Genomic DNA, 9091 nt, shown 5'->3' with positions numbered 1-9091 from the left:
AGCCTTGGACATTGCTTCTGCTTTAATCCTCAGTGTCATCAGGCAGGCATGCAAGTTACCTTTAGATCTCCCGTATGGACATTTGGATTTCTTCGTAGTATGTTACCAATAGATCAAACTTGATACGATATGAGCCATGGTGCTATCCTAACTTGTCATCACACTCATGATACGCTGACAGTGCCTACCCCTGCAGAGACTCTGCATGTGGCTTTGCCACTCTCAGATACAGGTTTAGAAGCCAGGCATGATGGTGCATGCCTGTAATCCCAGCACTTGGGAGGCTGAGGAAGGAGGACCATTGCAAGTTCAAGACCAGTCTAAATGGCACAATAAGACCCATCTCAAAAAACAAAATAGCTGGGGATTTAGCTCAGTGGCACCAAGCCTGCCTTGCTAGCACAAGGTCCTGAGTTTGATCCCCCATATGGGGGTGGGGTGGGGGGAAGATACAGGTTTAGTACAGATAGCCAGGCTTTGATACACATCAAATTCAGGGAGGTCCTGTGACCCAAGTAATTATCCCAGGAGACACCCAGGCAAACACTAAGGATATAATGCTGAATGTATGCTTCGAGCTATACAGAAAGGTGCTGCCAATACCCATTCTGTTCCTCCAGTACTCACTGGCCTTGAGCTTTGGAACTTAAGGACTTCTTCTGCCGCCAAGTACACACACACTTTGCAGATGAATCCCACACGTCCCGTCTTCTAGAAGACACATGGATACCCTTTAAAATACTCCCCCTTCACTGTGAACACACTCTTGTTTTTGCCACATTCTGAAGGAGCTCTGGATGTCCTGTTTTGAAGAGTTGTACTGTCACAGCTACCTCAAATATCTTGATTGGATTCAAAGGGTGTCTTGTTGCTGAAACAAAATACTAAGCACCCAAAGTTAAGGGAGAAAAGGTTTATTGTAAGTCAAAGTTTGTAGAGGTTTCAGTGCACAGTTGGCTGGCTTAAAGGCAGGGTGGCATGGCAGAGGGGCATCGCAAAGAAGAAACAGTTCGTGGTAGGCAGGAGACAGCCAAGCAGCAGCTGCAGCAGCAACAGAGAACTTAAGTAAATAGTCTGAAACCTACAAAATGTTAAGGAAATACAGAATAACTGCTGTCTTTTGCTTCTGTAATTTTCTTTGCTCGTTTAGGACAAGAGGTTTCATAATTAACTACAAAGCCTGAAGACACATAGCCCCAGTTTAAAATGTTATAAGATTAACAGATGCCAAAGGTGCTTAGCCGCATCCCCAGGGTGAGACCAGATGTTCAAACTAAGATAACAATCACCATACCTTATAAGCAAAGTACACTTAGACCCTAAACCCTAAGCTTTCTGTAAATCATGACTATAAAAGAGTTAAGATAAAAAGAATGTCACCAGTCCTTTCCTAACCCTGACCCCCGCTCTTGTGGGCTAGAATAGCTAACTAGGCGAATCCTAAAGATAAGCATCCTAAGCACAAAGAAGATGCTATATTTGGGTTCAAATTAAACTGCCTGTGACCATGATTGTACATCTGTGATAGGAACTGAGAGAACTGGAATGTCTTGTCAAACTACCTAAAATGAGATCATGATTGTAAAACTCCTATAAAAGATGGATTGTAACCCAGCCCATGGTTGGTCATATCGCACAGCCCTTGGTACAGGCCTACCCTCTGCTAGCAAAGTAAATGTTTTTGTTTTATCCATTTTTGTGTCTCTGTGTCACTTAACCAGTTCCTTCAGCACCTGCAGCAGCAGCAACAGCAGCAGCAAATAGTAAGGTAGAAGCCTCTCCCTTTTATTTCTTCCAGGCTACCCACCTTTTAGGTGGTGCCATTCACACCCAGGTAGGCCATCCTATTATCCATACCTAGAACTATGCTTACTTCACCAGTTAGTGGACAAATTTAGTAATTATGCACTCTCAATTCCAGCATCGCAAATTTAAGTGCAGCATCACACACCTTAGATCCCGCCATCTCTGAAAAGCCCCACCTATGAGCACATAAGGCTTTGGCAGGACATCTAGACATAAGTCATTAACAGTTTATTTTTTTGAGACAGGTCTCTCTATGTATTTTAGGTTGGACTTGAACTATGTAGCCCAGGCTGGCCTCAAATTCAAACTCCAGGAGTCCTTCAGCCTTAACTTCCTAAATGCTGATTACTGCACATATGACCACACCCAGCGAAACCTTTACTTTTCGTGGTCATTTTCACTTTGGGGAAGAGCCAAAACTCACCCAGTGCCAGATCTAGTGGATAAGAAGACACACTAATGCTTTGAGGAGTGTGCCTTTCTGTTGGATGGCACTCATGAACGGCATTTGCCAGGTACTTTATCGTATCACCTACAGACAAAAGAGGTCTTCTAGAACTGCTTCAGATAGCACAGTGGAATTGTTTGAAATAACAGGGTGTATTCTGAGTGGGATTAATGGCAATGTGTCTTTTCCTTTAATAAATTCTTAAAAATTAAACATTCATCATCTTTTTTTCCAGTACCAGGAATCAAACTGGAGACCTTGTGCTTGCCAGGCAGGTGTGGCGCCACTGAGCTAAATCCCTGGCCTCACCATATATATATGTATTTTAAAATAAATTTTATTTTATCCCATTCCCCCCCTCAATCCCTCTCCCCTCCCTATGTACAAAAGCTATTTCCATTTTTCCTTCTATTTTCACTTTTTTCTTGTCTTCTTTCCTTTCTCCCCCCTCTTGTTCCCCTTCCCATTTGAACACTTTCTCCCCATTTCCCAACATCCATTATACATTTCAGTCCTTATTTCTACTTTGTTTCTCAATTTCAGAGAAACAATGTGGTATTTAAACATGTCTCACCATATGTTCTGATCATATTTTGTATAGATCTATAATCAAAACCTCAAATCAAATAGAAAATATCAAATGTTGGCAAGGATGTGGAGCAATTTGAACCTGTGCACTGCTGGCTGGAATGTAAAATGGTGCAGAGACCATAGAGAGTCCAAAAATAGTAAAAAGTGGAAGGGGAAGTTCTGGCCAGAGAACGCAGAATCAGGGCTACTGTGTCTCCCAGACACTGACTACTCCTTCAACTCAACCACTCACAATAGCTTCAAGACCTAACTGAGGACAGACACTCATACACGTGGACAGTGACCTCTTAGTACACTTGAAATGTGCTGGGGTTGTATCGACTGTACCACAGATTCTGGGTGGCACTGTCTACAGCTAGTATAGGCTTGGATGAGTCTCCTTCAAAGTTAAACCAAGAAGCCCAAGGACCTGGGGGACATGGACAAACATCAGCAAATATGCTGGCTTCTTGGTAGAAAACTTTAAAGTGACATTACTGTCTGAACTAACAACTCCACTTCTGGGTGTATATGCAAAAGAGTTGAAAGAAAGGTTTTGTGGAGCTACCTGTACACATACATTCACAGCAGCATCATTCACGATTGTTACAAAGGGGAAGCAACCTAAATGTCCAACAGTGGATGAATAGGGAAACAAAATGGGTATAAATACAATGGAGTCTTAGCCTTAGAACATGGATGAGCCTTGAGGACATTATGTTAAGAGAAATAAGCCAGCCACAAAAGAAAAATACTCTGTGATTCCATTTATCTGCACTATCTAGTGTAGTCAAACTCAGAAACAGAAAGCAAAATGGTGAGGGTGTATGGCAGTGGTGGCGAACCTATGGCAGTCGTGGCACAGCTGGCTGTGTGTTACCACTGAAAGCTCTAAAAGGTTTGCCATCAATGGTGTAGGGAGACACTGAGGAGCAAATGAGCAGCTGTGGTTAATGTGTGTGAGAAAACTCTGGAGCTTAACTACCACAATGCAAAGGTAAACCTGGGCATGGTAGTACATGCCTTTTATCCCAGAACTCGGGAGGCTGAGGTAGGAGGATCATTACCATTAGTTCAAGGCCAGGCAGAGCTATGTAGAGAGTTGAAGGCTAGCCTGAAATTCATAGTAAGATCCTAACTCAAAAATAAGGAGGGCCAGGGATTTAGCTCAGTGGTTCTGCTGCCTGCCTCACAAGTGCAAGGTTCCCAGTTTAATCCCTGGTACCAAAGGGGGCGGGGATGCCTGTAATCTCAGTACTCAAGGGCTTGAAGCAGGAGCATCACTACAAGTTTTAGGCCAGCCTAGAATACATAGCAAGACCTGGTCTCAAAAAACAACAAAACACACAGTGCAAAGGTACTCAGTTTTACTCAAATGCACTTAGGGCCAGGGATTTAGCTTAGTGGTTCCACTGCCTGGTCGCAAGCACAAGGATCCGAGTTCAATCCCCAATACAAAAAACAAAACAAAACAAAAAAACCCCAAAATGAAAACAAAAACCAAGAAATCTCAACTGCACTTAAAAGTAAATAAGATGAGGGGCCAGGGATTTAGCTCAGTGGTTTGGTGGCCTGCCTTGCAAGCGCAAGGACCCGAATTCAATCCCCGGTACCAAAATAAATAAATAAATAAATAAATAAGATGGTACATATTGTTATGTGTATATTACAATTAAAAACACCAGAAACACACAAAAACAAGACAAAAAAATCCCACTAGAAACTGACAACTACATCAAGGAAATTTTTAGCCTTAAAGGGCAAGACACTCCCACAGATTACCTAGTAACCAGAGGAAAAAACTGCTTTATAGGTGTTGACAGTGAACCTGGCCTGGCAGGCCTCGAAATTGTGGCAATCCTCCTGCCTCAGCCTTCTGAGTGCTGGGATTACAAATGTGCACCACCATGCCCAGCAGGTCATTTTAGATCCAAACTGTAACACTGACTCTGTTGAAGGGTATACAATTATTTTACAATTCTCACTTTTTCATTAGGTTTGAAACTTCTCTAGCTTGGTTTGGAGGAGGAAAATCTGAAAATTAGAGGTAAGCATATAAACAAAGGCTAAGACAAAGAACCACAGACTAACCCAAGGGAGCTTAAGTGGGAAATAGGAGAAGAGCAAAAAATAAGTGAAATAGAAAAAAAGTTACCAGGTAAAGGGAATAACAAAAAGCTGGTGGTTTGAAGAGAATAGTAACAGACTGTCAAGATAGGATACAAAAGAAAGAAATATTTGGCACAAAAGGGACAGGATTTCTAGCCAGGCATGGTGGCACACACCTGTAATTGGAACACTTGGGAGGCTGAGGTTGGAGGATCATCGCGAGTTCAACGATGGCCTGGGCTAGAGTTCAAGGCCAGTGTAAGTTACACAGTGACAAATAAAAAGGGGTAGGAATTTAGCTCAGTGACTCTGTCACCCTGCCTCACAAGCACAAGGTCCTGAGTTCAATCACTGGTATTAAAGGGGGGGCAGAATTTCTGATGCAGTTAGGACAACAAACATAAGGCCTTTCTACATATAACTTTGTGCCAGATGTTTGAAGCCATAGTTTAAATGAGAAAATATGAAAAAAAAAATTTTGTTGGTATCAGGACTTGAACTTGGGACCTTGTACTTGCAAGGCAGTCACGGTGCCACTGAGCTAAATCCCTGGCCATGAAAGTTTGTCTTGAACATATAACTGACTCTAGAATAGGAAACCTGGGTGACACCACCAAACATTGAATTCAAAACCTACCCATCCCCTAAAAAATGACAGGTACAATTGGTTTTACAGCAAAATTTACCAAAAATTTTAGAAATGAAAAATTTCAATCTTAATACTCTTGTAATGATCACAAAGAGAGCAATCTCAACTGATTTTATGAGGTTGGTATAACCTTAATACAAAAACAAGACAAGGGCAATACAAAAAAGGAAAAGTATAAACCATCTTGCTTATGAACCTGGGTGCCAAAATCCCCCAACTATCAGAAAACCAAATGTAGCAATATAATGAAAAATACATCATGACTCTTTTTAATATATGAATAAAAGGATTTTGTCTGTTTCTTTTTTCTTATTGAGATGGGTGTCTTGTTGCCCAGGCTGCTCTTAAATTTCTGGGCTGTGATCTTTCTGCCTCAGCCTCGAGTAGTCTAAAAGTGTGTGCAACAGCGCTTGCCTTGCAAGACTGCTCTGATGTGAGAAAATGTCAAGAATGCTTTACCACCTTTACAGATTAAATAAGAAACCACCTGGGTAGCTTTGATTGCTATTCCTGCTCCTTGGGGCATGTACATAGGGGCTGGATGATGAGGGAGGAATGTGGGTTATCTGTAAAAGTTGGCCTAAAGTAACTGAGATGCAGAGACCTGAGGACCCCAAAGACTCAAGGGTAACTGGAGGGATGAGTATTATTAGGTAACAACCACACGGGCCTAGCCATGGCATCAGGGATAAAGGGCTATGAGGATACTCAGCTCATTCTGGGAGATCTACCACACATGGTTGGAACCCCCCATGAAGATAAAACAGGTGGAATCTAGGGTCAGAGAATGACAAAGGAGGCAGCAGGCAGCATACAAGGCACCTACTCCACTAGGATTCTCAGCTACAGTCCCCTGTGGCTAAAATACAGAGAAGTGGAGATTAAAGGAGTTTTTTCCAGAGGGAAGGCCTGGCTGGGTTTACAGCTCAGTGATGAAGTGCTTGCCTCACAGGTACAAGGCCCTGGACTCAATCCCAGCACTGGGAGGAGGGTAGGGGTCTCCAGGGGTAGGGAGAGGCTATTAGGTAGATGACAGAATCACTGAGTGAGCTGGAGAAAAATATTAGATCAAGGTTACATATACAATGCCAAACACACACACACACCACAAAACAGAAAACAGCTAAAGGAGTACTTGTGGGATAACGTACAAGCCTAAATATATTAACAAATTAACTACATAAAGAACTCAAAATGCTGGAAATCAGCAGGTAAATACAAACAGGATGGAAAAGCCAACACAGAAGGCAGAGCTCTTGCAAAGCTAGCCAAAGAGAAAAAAATACACAGAACTCAAGGCATATGTTTATTGGTTCTAACCGCCCCCTAAGCTGCCACGTCCAGCCTGGACTACATATGAGATCCTGTTCAAAAAAAAAAGCCAAACAAGATAGAGAACTTCAGTAAATAGAGTGCCACAGGAGTAAAAGGCAAACATTTATCCTTCTAAAAAAAGGCACCAAATGCAGACCACCCCAATAATGGAAAATGAACCCAGGGCCTTTGCACTGAACTAAATACCCAGTCCCTTTATTTTTAATTTCTTTTTCTTTTTTTTTTTTTTTGGTACCAGGGATTGAACTTGGGTCCTTGTGCTTGCAAGGCAGGTGGCAGAACCACTGAGCTAAATCACCAGCCCTATTTTTAATTTGAGACAGGGTCGTGTTATGTAGTTCAGGCTGAGCTTGAACTGTAAACCAGGTTGGCCTCAAATTCATGGTGATCCTCCTGCAGCATCCCAAGTGCTGGGTTTACAAGTGTGTGTCACCACACCAAGCTCCTGGTTCCTTTATTTTAAAAATATTTTTGACAGTGATTAAGTTACTACATTGCCCAGGCTGGGCTTGAACTTGGGATCCTCCTGCTTCAGCCTCCCAAAGAGCTTGAATGATAGGCCTGTGCCACCACACTTAGCTACAGATTTTTTTTTTTCTTTTTTTGGTACCTGGGATTGAACTCAGGTCCTTGTGTTTGTGAGGCAGGTGCCAGAACCACTAGCCCAGCTACACGTTTTTAAGAATGAGGCCTATCAAATTCTGAAGAAACAAACTTCTGTCCTGTAAACAGCCTGAAGATTAAATGTCACCAAACTCATTCTACAAGGCTAGCATAATGTTATCAAAACAGAACTAGAAGCTTATTTAGACAAGGTCTTATGAATTCCAGGCTGCCCTTGAAATTGCAATAATCCTGTCTCAGCCTGCTCAGTGTTGGGATCACAGGTATGTGCCACCGCACCTGATGAAGAGCTCACTGGGTGAAAACAAAAACAAAACTGACCCAGGGATATAAGTATCCTAAATAAATAAATAATATATTGCAAAATTAGGCAGCGTATGGGCTGAGGATTTAGCTCAACAGTGCTGCCGCCTGCCTTACAAGCACAAGGACCTAAGTTTGATCCTGGTACCCCCACCCCCCAAAAAGGCAAGAGTTTGTATCAGAATGCAAGGTTAGTTCAAAATTAGGAAATCTATTAATGTAATTGAATTCAGTAATAAAACAAAATCATTTCATTATCTCAAATGATATAAAAATATACCACTGTTTAATAAAGAAGGAAAAAAAAAAACCTTAGTAAACTAGGAATAGAATGAGTCTTCAGCTCAGGGAGGTTATCTATCAGAAACCTAAAGCAAGAATACCATTTCAAGCTGGGCATGATGGCTTATGCTTTGTAATTACAGCACTCTGGGAGGCTGAGGCAGGATGATCACAAGTTTGATCTCAACCTGAGTAACTTAGTAGTAGCAAGATCCTGACTCAAAATGAAAAATAAAAAGGATTGGGATGTTGCTTACTATGAAGGCCCTAGATTCCCTCCCCAGTACCATTACCCTCCCAAAAATCCTATTTCATAATGGAACTAATCCCAGTCACAGGAACAATCGAAGGTGTGTCATTCAACATTAGATTGGAGGTCCTGGTCTCTATGAGTCACCAGAAAAAGAAAGAGTATAAAGGATGAGATAAAGGACAAGACAAAGAATGCCAATAGTAGGATATGATTTGACTATATGGAAACCCAAGAAAATCAACTTAAGAATTTAGAACTCATCAGAGTTCAAGCAGATTAATGATAGGAGCAATACAAGCATTCTATACCAGTGATGGTTAGAGTGGTGTTTCTGAAGATCGAATTCGTAACAAGTCATGAGGAATTTGTAACAAGGCACAACGAATTTTAGAGCTCCTAAGACTAAATCAAATTAGAAATGTGGCCAGGCATGGTGATGCATCCCTGTAATCCCAGAACTCAGGCGGCTAAGGCAGAAGGATCGCTGTGAGTTCAAGGCCAGCCTGGGCCACATAGTGAGTTTGAGACCGGCCTAAACTGCATAGCCAAGACCCTGTCTCAGAAAAGAAAAAAAAAAAGGCACACCACACCCCACTCCAACACAACCACATCAATCCTGGGTAGGGAAATTAAAAACTGTCAAGATATCACTTCTTCCCAAATCAAACTGCCACGGAAAATCCCACTGGACTTTTTTTTTTTTTTTTTTTTT

Source organism: Fukomys damarensis, unplaced genomic scaffold (assembly GCF_012274545.1).
Source record: "Fukomys damarensis isolate Sample0158 unplaced genomic scaffold, DMR_v1.0_HiC HiC_scaffold_27, whole genome shotgun sequence".
In the NCBI taxonomy this organism is placed as follows: Eukaryota; Metazoa; Chordata; class Mammalia; order Rodentia; family Bathyergidae; genus Fukomys; species Fukomys damarensis.
This window is presented reverse-complemented; position numbering follows the sequence as displayed.